This window comes from Pleurodeles waltl, chromosome 8 (genome assembly GCF_031143425.1).
Source record: "Pleurodeles waltl isolate 20211129_DDA chromosome 8, aPleWal1.hap1.20221129, whole genome shotgun sequence".
Taxonomy (NCBI): domain Eukaryota; kingdom Metazoa; phylum Chordata; class Amphibia; order Caudata; family Salamandridae; genus Pleurodeles; species Pleurodeles waltl.
In genome coordinates, this window is record NC_090447.1 from 788,315,011 (window position 1) to 788,330,801 (window position 15,791).

Here is a 15,791-nt window from a genome sequence, read left to right on the forward strand (position 1 = left end):
GCCCAGGTGGTGGCTACCCCGATGAGCCCCCCCCTTGCCTGCCTGCACCGCTGAAGAGACCCCTTGGTCTCCCATTGAAATCCATTGGAAATCCAACGCTTGTTTGCACACTGCACCCGGTCGCCCCCGCGCTGCTGAGGGTGTACTTTCTGTGTGGACTTGTGTCCCCCCCAGTGCCCTACAAAACCCCCCTGGTCTGCCCTCTGAAGACGCGGGTACTTACCTGCTGGCAGACTGGAACCGGGGCACCCCCTTCTCTCCATTGAAGCCTATGCGTTTTGGGCACCACTTTGAACTCTGCACCTGACCGGCCCTGAGCTGCTGGTGTGGTGACTTTGGGGTTGCTCTGAACCCCCAACGGTGGGCTACCTTGGACCCCAATTGGAACCCCGTAGGTGGTTTACTTACCTGCAAGAACTAACATTACTTTACCTCCCCTAGGAACAGTGAAAATTGCAGTGTCCACTTTTAAAACAGCTAAATGTGTTTTATGTAAAAAGTATATATGCTATTGTGATTGTTCAAAGTTCCTAGAGTACTTACCTGCAATACCTTTCAAATGAGATATTACATGTAGAATTTGAACCTGTGGTTCCTAAAATAAACTAAGAAAATATATTTTTCTATACAAAAACCTATTGGCCTGGAATTGTCTCTGAGTGTGTGTTCCTCATTTATTGCCTGTGTGTATGTACAACAAATGCTTAACACTACTCCTTTGATAAGCCTACTGCTCTACCACACTACCACAAAATAGAGCATTAGTATTATCTCTTTTTGCCACTATCTTACCTCTAAGGGGAACCCTTGGACTCTGTGCATACTATTCCTTACTTTGAAATAGTGCATACAGAGCCAACCTCCTACAGGTGGTACATCCTTCTCTGTTCAAGCATCGAAACTATGGAATTCATTACCCCCAACTATAAGAGCCACAGATAACTATCTTATCTTCAGAAAACTACTCAAGAGTTGGCTCTTTCTTTCATAATCACCATATTCAAGTAGCTTATGGACTGCAGGTGCCTATGTTCATGTATATTTTTTATCTGATTATGTGTATATTCTAGTTATATATAGTTCTTTAGAAAATATGTATTGCTATTATGTCATAACGGTGGACTACACACATGTTCTTTAGGCCTGTTTGGCTGATGTATGTGTACTTATGGTTTAAATATGTATATGTGGGTACATATGTGTGTGCATATGTGTGTGTATTCATGTGTGTGTGTATGTGGGTGTGTGTGTATATATATATATATATATATATATATACACATATATATATATATATATATGCTGTTCTGTGCTTGACGTGTTCATGGGTTGTTGCATGGCTCCTGGATGAGTTGTTACATTGGATGCTTATGGATCTCTGGTCTCATTTTATATCACACTTTGTCTACCCATCACCATATGTCATGTCTCTATCATTCTATCCTCCATTCCCACTCTGACTCATCCCAAATCCATTCTACTACTTACATCTCCTAAATATCCCTACCTAAGCTTTTCCCTCCTCTCTGACATCTAACTCACCCAAACCTCACTTTACTACCATGATCTCCTAAACAACCCTACTAAATTCTCCATGATATATTTCACCCTGCTACTATGATCTCCCTAACCCTTTCCACAGACTCTTCCCTCCTCCACCCCCCCTTTACTCATCCCAAACCTAAATCCTATTACCATAAACTCCCAATTAACACTTCTGGATTCTTCCCTCCTCCACCCCTCCATTACTCCAGTCAATCCAACTAACAGACTCACCTAGCCCCAGCTCAAATTAACCCATAATAATGCTAAAACCACACTCATATTACAAAACCGTACTCATGCTAATACACCACTAATTCCTTTTGGGTTACGGAGTTGCGTGCTACTCACCGAAAAGCGCTTTAATGCCTCATCAGGGGTAGTAAGCACTATATAAATACTATTACTGTACAATACAATACACCTGTCACAGATCCGTAAGCCACTGCTGTACACATTCCCAATCTGATCAAGGGAATGAGTCATTCTGGGCTGCATACTGCAACAAAGCCTCATACTGGCCTCATGACAGGAATTGCTGGGGTACAGGGAGTTGTTTCAGTGCCACAGTTGCATTACCACAGTGATTCCACCCCAGCCTAGACTTTGATCCATACTGGGAGATACATGCAACAGGCCCTGGCTTCTGCAGGCTGAGTAGAGAGAACCTACATGACACTACATTCCCAACACCTCCATGCATAACAGTATATCATGTAGCCAAAAGCAAATTGGTACGTGGTGTGTGTGGCAACCTAGAGAGCAGAGAGAGTGATGACATGCTGTACAAACCACAGTCTAGCAAATGCAGATGTGCGAAGAAATTACTGTGGCAACATACACATAGCTCACATTACTAACAACTGATACATACAACATGTATACTCAGCTCATGCTGTCAAGCACATACATGGTGTCTCACATATACAACATTCATGAGGAAAGAGATGTCAGTAGATGGCTGTAATATCACCTCTCCTAGTTATGTTAATCCAACACAAGGTGCATAAGGGAACACAATGAACACAAACACCACAATGTGAATGGCCACCAATACATGCATATTGAGTCTCCCATTGATGCCACAAAGACCGTACCTACTGGCACATGAGTATCTGATCTGCCACACATGGGCACATTCTAGTCTGTGAGGTGGGAAAGGATGAAGAAGTACAGAGAAAACTGTGCACATAAGGCACTTACTTACCTGCTCCTTTGGTGCACCATAGTGCTTTTCATAGAGGGTTAGGACCTCAGTCACCATTGTCTTCCACTTTTCTGGTGAGAAGGGAGGGGCCTTATCACATGCTGGATGTGGCATGATTGCTGCCAGAGCTGCCATCTTTGTGGCATGAAATAAGGGATTGGGTTATTAACACTGCATCACACCTCGGAAAATGTTGTATTTTGCACACAAACATATGCTCATCTTCTCTTGTCATGTATGTCCTCCTACTCAAACACCATTGTTCTATGTAGCAGGGCACAGATGGCAATCTATAGTGCGGCATAGACCACCCCTGTCAAATGTCATTTTTGTGCTCAAGGCATCCAGTCACATTCCAAGCGACATTTGTGGTGCACATTATGGATTTAGGTCCAGATACATGATGTGTACATGTGTGGCAAACAAAAGGGGGCACCATGTGACACTTGTGTCAATAGCAGCTGTGATGTGTACTGTTTACAATGTCCATCCCTTCAAACTTGTCTTGTCAAATGTTAACCTGGACATGCATCATGTATGTTGCAGTAGACACAATGATTAATGTCAGAACTCATTTCCTGTCACATGTAGGTACCAAGGGAGAGGGAGGATGCGACAACCACTGGTCTACCGTCCACTGCCATACCTTCAGACCACTGAAAAAAGACATATCACCCTCCTGCATCATCTGAATCGCCAAACAATAGTGGATCTATTTCATCAGTAGGAGCCAAATCTGATGCCAGCTATTAGAAATCCAAACACCATACCACCCATTGTACAACTCAATTAGGTGTTGCACTTCCCAGCCACAAGGTCCTCCCAACATACAGTGGCCCAAACTCATGGTATGTCAAACCTATGTTTAGTCTGATGTTGAAGGATGTCCTCTCTGCAATGTTCCAACATCCAGTTTTCACGCCATGAGGATTTAGCCCATGTGAAGGTTGACTCTTTAATGCTTTTTCAACCATCCCACATGTAGTGGGGGCTATTGATAGCACACATGTTGGCTTGGTCCCACCACATACCAATGAACAAGTATACCACAACCGAAAGAACTTCCATTCAATCAACATTGTTTGGCGGATCTCTACATTTCACAGGTCTGTGCCCATTATCTGGGTTCAACCCATGATTCCTTCATAATGAGAAGAAGCAGCATACCCCAGCTGATGTCACAACTGTACCCAGAGAGGGTCGTGCAGGTTGGTAAGTCACAACTGTCCTGTTTGTGTGTACAATGTCTGGTGATAAAATCATGTACTGAGTGACTCATTATTGCACATAGGTCCTATTACTTAAAAGGACACTCTGCAATCCAACAGCTGGTGTCACAACGGTATCCAAAGAGGGCCAGCCTGGTTAGTAAGTCACATCTGTCCTGTTTGTGTGTGTCCAATATCTGATGAGGATTTTGTGATAAGAGGGAGCGACACATTGCTACACATATGTCCCATTCATAAACAGAAGACTCAGCATATCCAAACCATCCTTGGTTGTTGACACCGCTGAGGAATCCAACTATGCTGGGGGAATTCTGCTTCAATGAGGCCCATGTAAGAAAAGGATGGTAAGTGGAGCCGGCTTTTGGGCTCCTGAAGGCCAGATTTAGGTGTCTTGACTGGGCTGGTGAAGCCCTCCTCTACTCACACGGGAAAGTGTGTAAGATCATTGTGGCCTGTTGCATGCTCCACAACATTGTCCTGAGGAGGAATATCTCATACATCCCAGAAGAGGAGCAGCCTGCAGTGCCACTGTGTCAGCCTCCTGAAATGGCAAGTGAGGATGACAGTGGTGAAGAGGAAGGAGGCGACTTGTGGGAAAATCTCATCAATAACTACTTTTCTTGAGTGTGAGTATGTCATGTGATGTAATGACGGTAACTGTACGAAGGACTGTAGTTGTCAGAATGTGTGGAGTAGAGTGTTTCGGCATAACACTGGGGAGATAATGCTCAGCAATATTCAGCCAAAGGGTGCTTGAAGAGTTAGCCTCTGACATATCCCCACCTTGATGTAGTTGCTTGTTTGTGTCAGTCTCATTTCAATGCAACTTCATTTCCAGATGCTTGCTATGTGATTTGTATAATAGGTATTTTTTCAAATCTATGCTCCTTGTTTTTTCTTTGCACAGCTACCTTCACCCTGCCATCTTCACGTGGGCACGTCAGAGTTGTGACATTGGCAGGTATCTGATGCTGTTTCGCCATAGGTAGTGGACATAGATTGTTCCAGGAAATGTGGGCCACAGATTTGGGGTGTATGAGACCTGTGCCATGCTAGCTTTGACAGTGTGTGGGTGGAAAGATGGAACTCCACATTGTACTTGTTTAGTGTGCTGTGGTGGGCCTATTGCTTCATGTGTGTGATCATGTGGCCATGAAATATGTCGTCAGCAAGTGCAAGCCAACCATTCACCCTTCAGATAGGCTAAACACTCTTCTTGTATGACCTATATTGACATATGTTTGTATCATACCACCAGATGCATGGTCATTTGATTTTGTACTGCTCTCTACCTGTATCCTGGTGAATGTGATGTTGGAATACTTGGCTTTTTATGTGATAAGGCTCAAGCTGGTGACACCATTCACTTCTCTGTTTGCCTATTCGACAGGACAATGTCTGACAACGCTCTTCCTTCTGTGGTCTGGGGGATTATACCTCCATATAGCTACCTTGACACAATATAAGTCAGCCATTCTTGGGTATGACAGTGCAGACATTTCAACAGCCTATATGCTGTATAATGAATTAAAATGTTTGGTGTGACCAGACACTTATAGCAATGTGTTTGCGTGTGTTGGTTGTAATCCTTAGAAGGACACCGTACCTGTAACACCCCACCCCCTTGCACTAGTATCTTGTGTCATCATCAGTGGTTCACATGGTTTTACATCTCTACATAACAACAATTGAAACAGAAGCAAGCAGACACAAACTTTGTGATAGGTGGTATTTTATTGTGAATTTGTGTATAGAATACAAATAAGGGACATGACGGGACAGAATAGTGCAGGGTTCAGTCATGGTGGATAAATTCAGTATAGTAGATGCCACAGCATTGTAAGCCCAAAATCCAGTGTACTCTTCCCATGGGAAATGGAAGGTGGTTAAAGGACAGTCAACACAGTGAATATGTGGGACACAAAGAAGTTCTTTCAGAAAGAGGTCACTTGCCAGCAGTGATCGGTGTTTGGCCATCTGCACCTCCTGAATTCTTAGCTGGACATCCCTGCTTGCGTGGGGGGGGGGGGCTGCTGCTACAGAGGCAGTGGAGTCTGTGACACGTTCTTCTCCTGACAGGGCCTCCTTTCCAATGGCTGGCACCGATGAAGAAGGACCTTGTGTTGCTGCACCAATGGAAGGTATAGATCAGGCTACAGCTAATGCCCCTCAACACCCCTGTTAGGGAGGCCAGGTTGGTATTGGTGGCCTCCCACTGTTGAAGCATATCCCTGTGGATGTCCCTTTGTAGCTGTTTGATCTTCCAGAGTTCGGTTGCTACCTGGCCCATCACACGTTGAGACTCCTGATAGACTCCCAAGACTTGACTGATGGAGCCCTGGCCAGGAGCATCGCCAGTGGCCTAAACCCAGTGGCCCACAGCATCCCTCCCACGCATGACCATCATTGTCCGAGGTGTTGTGATGCTACTCAGGACCCTGGACTGGGGGCACAAGATGGTTGCCACTGTCCTAGGGACACAGGTTAGGGGGCGAATGGCTGCCGGTGAGGTCAAGGCACCCGGGCTGGGAGGCCAGCCAATACCAATCTGGTGATGCATCTTGAGGCCTTTTTGATCATTTATGTTGCACACTGTGTGAGCTGTCCTTCCTGTCTTTCATAGTTTCATCTTGGCTTAGCAGTTCAAGAAAGAGCTACATGGCCAGCCACATCCGTGAGTTGAGAATGATCTGTATCTTAGTTCCTACCAGGTAAGTAAACATGATTTGAGAATGATCAAGCTAGGTTTTTTGGACAAGTAACCACTGTTCTTCTATTTGGAGTCACTTGAACAATGCCTACTGGGAGTTGGATTCAGGTCACTCCCCTAGCTCCTGAAGCTACACAAATGTTATCCTACCAGGTGAGTAAACTTCCTTTGAGAGTTCACTAACAGATGCATTGGGGCACGTGTACACTAGGCTGGTGATTGGAGTTAGCACAACAAGGCCCATTGGGCTTGGCATTCAGGTCAGTTCAACAAGTTCCTAACACTAGACAAATGTGATCCTTCCAGGAGAGTACACTTCCATTGCGAGTTAGCGAACAGGGACATTTGGACAGGTGTACACTGGACTTGTGTTTTGAGTTGATCAGACAGAGCTTTCTGGCCTTAGCAGTCATGTCACTCCCTCTACTTTATGCCCTTGAAAAATGTCATCCCCAGGTGAGTACACTTCCTTTGTTATTTCCCAAACAAGAATCTTTGGAGAAGAGGACACTGGACTGGTGGTTGGAGTAACAGTAAGAGAGCCTCCCGTGAGTTGCAGTCATGTAACTCCCTGTACTACACACACTGTAGAAATGGTATTCTCCTAGGTGAGTACACTTCAATAGAGAGCTGAGACACAGGTCTTTTGAGAGGAGAACACTGGCCTGGTGTTTGGAGTTAGAGGAATGGTGTCTACTGTGAGTTGCAGTCCTATCACTCTCAATACTCCCAGATACTTAACAAGTGTTATCCCCTCAGGTGAATAAGTCTCATTTGGGAATTGACAAACTGGTCTTTGGAGAAGAGAACACTGTGATTGTGTATGTAGCTCCAGAAACGGGGCTGCTGTGAGATGCAGTCATGTCACTCACTCTAGTACACAATTAAAAAAAATATTGTCCCCATACTGTGGACACTACACTTGAGAGTTCAGTAACGGATGTATTTGAGCACCTGAGCACCGTTCTGGTGTTTGGAGTTACAGAAACAGTGCTTGCTGGGAGTTGGAGTCATGTCAGTCTCTGTACTACACAGACTATACAAATGTTATTCTCCCAAGTGAGTACACTTTAATTGGGAGTTGACTAACACAGGTATTTGGTGCAGAGAACATTGGGGTGACTGAGTGGAGTAACAATAACAGAGCCTCCTGGCCTTAGCAGTCATGTCAATCCCTGTACTACACATACTATACAAATGGTATCCTCCTAGGTGAGTACAATTCAATTGGGAGTTGACTAACATGGGTCTTTGCTGCGGAGGACACTGGCTGGCTTACTGGAGTAACAGTAATAGCGCCTCCTGGCCTTAGCAGTCATGACAGTCCCTATAATATACAGAGTATACAAATGACAAACATTATCGTCCCAGGTGAGTACACTTCAGTTGGGAGTTAACTAACATGGGTCTTTGGTGCAGAGGACCCTGGGCTGGCTGAGTGGAATAATAGTAACAGTGCTTGCAGCGAGTTGGATTCATGCCAATCCCTGCACTACACACAGTGTACAAATGTTATCCTTACAGGTTAGTACACTTCAATTGGGAGTTTTCATACAAGGGTCTTTGGAGAAGAGGACACGGGGCTGCCTGAGTGGAGTAACAGTAACAGAACCTCCTGGCCTTAGAGTAATGTCAATGCCTGTACTACACATACTATACAAATGTTATCCTCCCAGGTGTGTACACTTTAATTGGGAGTTGACTAACACAGGTATTTGGTGCAGAGGACACTGGGCTGGCTGAGTGGAGTGATAGTAACAGTGCCATCCGGGAGTTGTAGTCATGTCAGTCCCTGTATTACACACAGTATACAAATGTTATCCTCCCAAGTGAGTACACTGCAATTGGGAGCTCACAAACAAGAGCATTTGGAGCAGAGGACACTGGGCTGGTGAGTAGAGTGACTGTGAAGGTGGCACAGGGTAAGCAGTGAGCATGCATGACATAACATTTTGGTGACCTTGCTAGTGTTGTGACTTCCCAGCCTCCCCTCCCCAGGTATTCCTGTCAAGCCCTCAGGATACAGAATGGTCAAGACCTTCTCCCAGTGATAGAGTTGTAATGGGGGAGTGGGAGGGCCACCACCAGCCTTCCTGGCCTGCAGCTGCTGCCTAGAGACCAGGGAACAGACCTTCCCCCTGAGGTCATTCCACCTGTTCCTGATGTCTTTCTTTATGCACACGGTGGTGCTACAACATTCACACTGTCCACAAATATGTCCTATATTTACATTTTCCTACTGAGAGGAGTGTGCTGTACTTGGGCTCTGAACAATTGTGACTCTACTGTTATGATTTTATCCACCATGTCTCTTAACTGTTCATCAGGATTTTTAATACGTGCAGTGGTGGAAAAAAAAGATATATATATTACGGTGACAGTGACTTACTTCAGAGGGGTTGTGCCAAAGGGTGTGACTGGACAAAAGTGTGTGCAGGGCATTGTATGAGATGGTGAAAAGAAGAAAATGGTGCTTAGTATTTGTGCAGTGTAGGAAAAAGTTGCTCCGTCATGCTGTGTCTTACTGTAAAAATGCAGAGGATTGTGGTTGTGAAGTGGTGTGTTTTGTAGTTTGATTTGCAGGTGTGTTGAGTGCAGCAATGTGTGTTAGCTGTGTTGTTTTCAAATTCACCCAATTTGCTGTTGTGCATAACCTTGGTGACTGACAACCATCATGGTTCTGAACGTCAAACCAAGTAAAGAAGTGGTTGTGCTTGAGAGATCGCGCATCCCAAGAGTGCAAAAATGTTTTTGGGGATAGGTATAGTCCGTCACGCTGCACGAAGTCCAGTGGGTGCCGTACTGGTAACACCCAACCAACAAGGGTGTAGACTGTCCCAACTTGGAGACCAGCTAGGACTGTGCAAACGTTTTCCAAAGACCAAGGCACACCTAAATAGTCCACGAACTTAGTAGTGCATGAGGTAAACCAATGAATGTTCTGGACAGGTCTTATTCTTAGTAAGGATTTATTCTTCTCACAAAAGGTCATTCCAGTGACAACAGCTGACACATGTTTCATCTTCAAGACCTTTTTAAGGCTGTGAAGGTTGATACATAAAAGATCAATTCAACAGCATTGCAAGACAATAACAGAACATTGGTGATTTATAAGTTAAACCAACACCACTGTGGATAATAAAAATGTGAACTATAATTACCAAAAAGTATGAAAAAATGACCCCCAACATAGAGGATTATTATATACAAGAAAAAAGAGGATAATAAAAAGATGTTGGCCTCTTTTATTCATAGTGCTCAATCTAGGTGCAAAAGAGTGTATGTTAATGATGGATCATGTGCCATGGGCATAAATGTATATGTAAGTCACAACCTTCTGACTTTAAATTGCATTAGTAAGAGAGTGACATAAAAAAGGGATAGACAACCGGAAACTCCAACGGCGAAAGTAGAGCGAACTTCAAACCATGTGTAAAAGACTTCAAATAAGGCATGCCATATTGAATCATAAAGCGTCCGTATATAAACAAAGTTTGAGCTGAATAACTGTTGTAAAGGGAAAACCACACAGCACTGCAAGTCACAAATCGCCAGTTTGCGTATACGTCGCGCAAAATCAATCTCTATAAACTACATAAACCCTATCATAACCAGTCAATTATACTCTGTCAGAATAAAGAATAGAAAACGCCCACCTATATAATGAGAAAATATCCCATAATAATTAACTAATTGTTATAATAATGAGTAGTACACCAAAACGTTGTAAAAATGAATATACCGCCATCAGTAGGTGTTTGAGATGTTATCAAACAATACAGACCTATGTTGAGATGTCCTCGGTATGAAGACACGAGTTCTAAGGAAACCAGGCCATGATGAGCCTGAAAACATAGATAAAGAAAGCCGTTGAAAAAACTGTGGCATGCAAAAAAGGAAATTGCAATGGTTAAGCTGAATTGTAGCGAAAAATAAGTTGTATGTGTTGTACATGAGTCCAAGACCGTAAGACAGATCTTAGGATGAATTAGAAAAGAATCTATATTTAGTGCAGGTGGAAATCCTTGTGGTCACTTTCTAATGTGTCTACACGGCATGGTGAGACCCAGAGTCCTAGGCTTGGGCTCACACATAAAATACAAAATTAGGCATGGTGTGCAGAGAAGCTAGTATTGCCACAATTCTTTTGAGAATAAACCTGGTATAGGGAAAGTAATCTTGTTTAGATCGTCTCCCGTGTACAGGTCTGTCATTCCAAGCTATTAGGAATGGTCCATCAAAAGTACAAAAACATTATTGGGGTTAGTGCAATTAAAGCCTTCTCGCCTTAGCGTTGCTATCCGGTGATGTTCTAAATGACAAAGTGTTAAATACTTTGGGGAGGAAAAAACGTCGATTTCAAACTTACTCATCTTGTGGGTGATAAAACAAAAAGAAGCACGGGGCGGACAAGGTCAGCCCATGTGTTTAAAGATTGTCTTCGTAGCGGCAGGTAGTTTTCCATGTAAAGAGAACCTATTTCGCATAAAACAGCCTAGTCAGACCGAAAAAACAATGCCGAGAGGAATGCCACATGCATTATTTTCATTATAATTTCCCAATAACTTAAACATTTTTTTTATTAATAATAATATTTTTATACAATTGTAAGCGTTTTTTAAGTAATATAAAACTGTTAATGCAACAGAAAAATATTTCTAAATATTCTGCTATATTAACCAGTTCTATGCATTAGACATCCAGGAGCTGTTGTGCTCATGTGCGTCAGATGGCTCCCAGCTGACCGCACACACACCATTGGAAATCCCTCTGGTGCAGGCACCAGGGGGATTTCCTTTACAAAGAAACAGACTCAGGAGCTGGGGGAGAGCTTCCAAGCTCCCGATGCTGTTTCTTTGTTTTCAGTGAAATGAAGTTCAGCGAGCGTGGCGTGCTGACATCATTTCACTGCAAATGAAAGTGAAATGAGCCAAGTGGCTCATTTCATTTTCTCTGCCTCGGTGCTCATGGGGCTATCTCAGCCCCCCGAGCACCGAGACAGACAGGAAAGATATCATTGGAAAATGGAGAATTTCCCCTTTCCAATGGTACCATTCCCTTCTCAATTCATACTTAGGGATTGCCGCAGGAGGGCAATCTTCAAGCAGAAATCCACCAATAGACACCAGGGAGAAGGGAGAGGTCCCTTGGGCAAGGGCTTTTGCTCCCCCCTGAATGTTTTTGGCAGAAAGCCCACTAGGCACCAGGATTTTTTAAAAAAAGACAAGGGATGGGGGCTGCCCAAAACGGGCATGTTAATACCCCACCCTGCAAAAAGGGGTACAATCTTTCTGTCCCCTGGGAGGCAGAAAGCCCACTAGACACAGATAAATAGTTTTTGGAAAAAAGAGGGGGAGGGGGCTGCCCACTGCCATGGGGATGGTTATGCCTCCACCCCAACTGAAAGGGGCATTAGTCGTTCTGCTCCCTATGCAGCCTAAAGCATCTCATCCCAATGGCAAGCAAGAGGACACTTGACTCTATTGGGTGTTGATTTTGTAAATTGGCCAGGAGAGCTTGGATAATTCCCAATATTGTCCCACTTGCAATGGTGAACAGCTGCACTTTTTGAGCTTGGGTAGGCCGTTACCTGGAAAAACCCACCAAACTATGACACTTCTGAAAATTAGACCTCTTGGGGAGTCCAGGGGTCCAGGGGTGTGTGCTTCACATGCACACCGCACTATCTTCTTACCCAAAATGCCCTGCAATTTGGGTAAGAAGGGGGTGAATGGTATCATCCTGAATTTCCCTAGGTGTCTAGTTTGTAAAAATGTACAGGTTGGCTAGGTTTCCCTAGGTTTTCCTAGGTTTCAGCTGAGTTAGGGTCCAAAATCTAGAGCTACTCACACCTGAAAAAGAGAGTCAGTTTTCTTTGGAAATGTGCTGCATCCATGTTGACTTTTGGGGCATTTCCCATTGCTGGAACTAGGTATACCCACACAAGTGACGTACCATTTTTATCAGGAGACTTGGGGGAATGCCTAGTGGAAGGAAGTTTGTAGTTCCCCACTGATTCCAGAACTTCCCATTATGAAAATGTGAGGAAAGTTTGTTGTGTTTTTAAGTAAAAGTTTGAGGTTTGCAAGGGATCTGGGTACAAAAATGTGGTCTGAGCCATGCAAGTCATCCAACCCTGGATACCCCTAAGTATCTAGTTTTCCAAAATGTACAGGTTGGCTAGGTTTCCCTAGGTGCCGGCTGATCTAGGGTCAAAAATCTAGATTTACCCACATTGGAAAAAGAGGGTCAGCTTTGGGCGGAAAAATGTTACGGCCATGTTGCGTTTTGGGATGTTTCCTGTCATGGCCACTAGGCCTACCCACACAAGTGAGGTGCCCTTTTTATAAAGGAGTCCTGTAGGAGTAGAGAATATTAGAACATTTGTCATTACCAATTGGATTTCGCTGCATTTGCTCCTTTCAAAATGTAAGCCAGTGTTTCAGAAAGATGACATTTTGAAAAATACCCTCCAAATCATACGCCAGTATGGGTACCTACATATTCAGAGATGTAAAAATAACCACTGCTCCTAAACTTGACGCACAGTTTTCACTCTGCCTATATCGCTATAAGAATTGATCTATACTCTGTACTCAATGAAAAGCCTTTGTGTGGTGCAGCTCAGTTGTTTGCTCTGGGTAGCTTGGGTTCTTGGAGAACCTCCAAACCCTATGTATCCCCACAACCAGAAAGGTCTTGCATACATAATGATATATTGCTTTCATCAATCTCTCATTGTGACAAAAAGTGACAGATGAAAATGTCAGAAATGTCAATTTTTTCCTAGGCATTTTCATTGTTTCTTTTTCTTCAACACTTATTTTCCTTGAGAAAATCTTGAGGGATCTACACATATGACCCTTTTCTGAATTCATAATTTTGTCTACTTTTCAGAAATCTATCACTTTTCTGGATCACCCAGGGGGTTTTATACTGGTTTACAGCACAAATTGGAAGTATGTTCCGAGCACAAATAATAGGGAAAATAGGCTACATCTTAGAAAAATGGCAAAACCGTGGGACAAAATTAGTTTTTTAGGGAAAAAACAACACTTTTATCCAGAGTCTTTTTCCCTATTTGTTTAAAAAAAACTCAATATTTTGCTATATTTTACCTATTTTTACAGTCTCCTCCAGGGAAATCTACAAACCCTGGGCACCTATAGAATCCCCGGGATATTGGAAGAAAAGGATGCAAATTTGGCGTGGATACCTTGGGGCATATTTATACTCCGTTTGCGCTGATTGTGCGTCAAAAAATTGGACGCACAATCAGCGCAAACGTTGCCCCGTATTTAAACTTTGACGCCCGAGCCCGCGGACGACAAAATTCCGCCATGTGCTTCATTTTTTGGAAGCGGCAACCCGCCCTGCGTTAATGATATGCAGGGTAGGCGTTCCCGTCCAAAAAATGACGCAAACGGCCGTGCGTCGTATTTATGCTTTCGGGCAAAAATGACGCGCGGCCGGGAGGCAGATCCAGAAAATGACGCACAGCCCAGTTTGCATCAAAATTTAACGCCTGGGTCAGGGCAGGCGTTAAAATGGGGCAAACACACCTGTATTTAATCAGAACACACAGAACAAACAGCAGAGCAGCAGAGCAGCAAAAGGGAGACATGGAGGTGATTCTTATCCAGCGTGCACGCAGACGCAGAGCCCAGCAGCAACAACAGCAGCTACAACAACACCAGCAGGGACCCCAAAGGCAGCGCAGAAGGCAGGAGAGGATATTCCGCCCAAGAACAACCCTTCAGGGCCTCAGGGAACACAACATCATACAGAGGTACCGGTTGAACTGGCAGGCCATTCAGCAGCTGCTGAGAAACATTGAACAGCAGTTGGCCCCCACTTTGGTGACACCCCACACCATACCAACAGAAACAAAGCTGCTTGCCGTACTTCACATGCTGGCAAGTGGCTCATTTCAAACAACTGGTACCCTGGTTGGCGGAATATCACAACCATCATTCTCCGCATTTCTGCCCAAAGTACTGGATGCCATCATTCGCCTGACACCCCGCCACATCTGCTTCCCTAACACAATGCAGAAGCAGCAGGAAACTAAACAGGGGTTCTACGCAATCAGTGGCTTCCCACACATCCTTGGTGCAATCGACTGCACACATGTACGCCTTGTGCCACCTGCTGCAACTGAACACCTTTACCGCAACAGGAAGCACACACATTCAATTAACGTGCAGGCCATAGTCGATCACCAGGGATTGATCACCAACATCGTGGCTAAATATCCTGGGAGTGTCCATGACTCATTCATCTTCCGTCACTGCACCATCAACCAACACTTCCAGGATGGACGGTATGGCAATGGACTACTTGTTGGTAAGTAAAAAAACCTACTTATATACACACTGCACAGCAAACCTCTAGGACACACAACACATACACCACAACAGCAACATCTAGACAGGAACACACTGAGGTCCTGACATCACTAGCCATGTTTCTTAAGTCACCATTGAACCTGTCACACATCGGAATTTACTGTACAGCCTAATGTGTAGACATTAATGAGTGTGATAGCTGAAATGTCACCTTGCAAATTGTAAGTGTCACAATGACCTTTACATTAATACACTGCCTAAGTCTAAAGGTATGGGATGTCCAGGGTACTTTCATATGAACGTGCTAACAACACTTATAAATTAAACTCTACATTGAACTATCTACTCACCCCAAGTGAAGACACAAGGACACCTGTATCACAAGTCACAATGCTAGGGAGGGCACACTGCACTGAAAATCACAAAACATACTGATGACTAACTGTTAGCAGACAAACACGTGCTCAGCCAAGGAAACAACACAATGCAGATGGTATAGCCTACAAGTTTTGGATGTCACATTAGTACACTAAATAGTCACAGACAACACAAGACAACTACTGCCATTAAAAGTCTTTTCAATAGTGCAAGCTACATCAACATGATCCCATTATTTTTCTCTTTCAGCTGATCAGGGGTATGGCATCCAGCCATGGCTAATGACACCATTTGGCAACCCGAGTACTGCTGCAGAGCGGACATACAACGACGCCCATAAGAGGACACGCAGCATTGTTGAGCGCACATTCAGCATC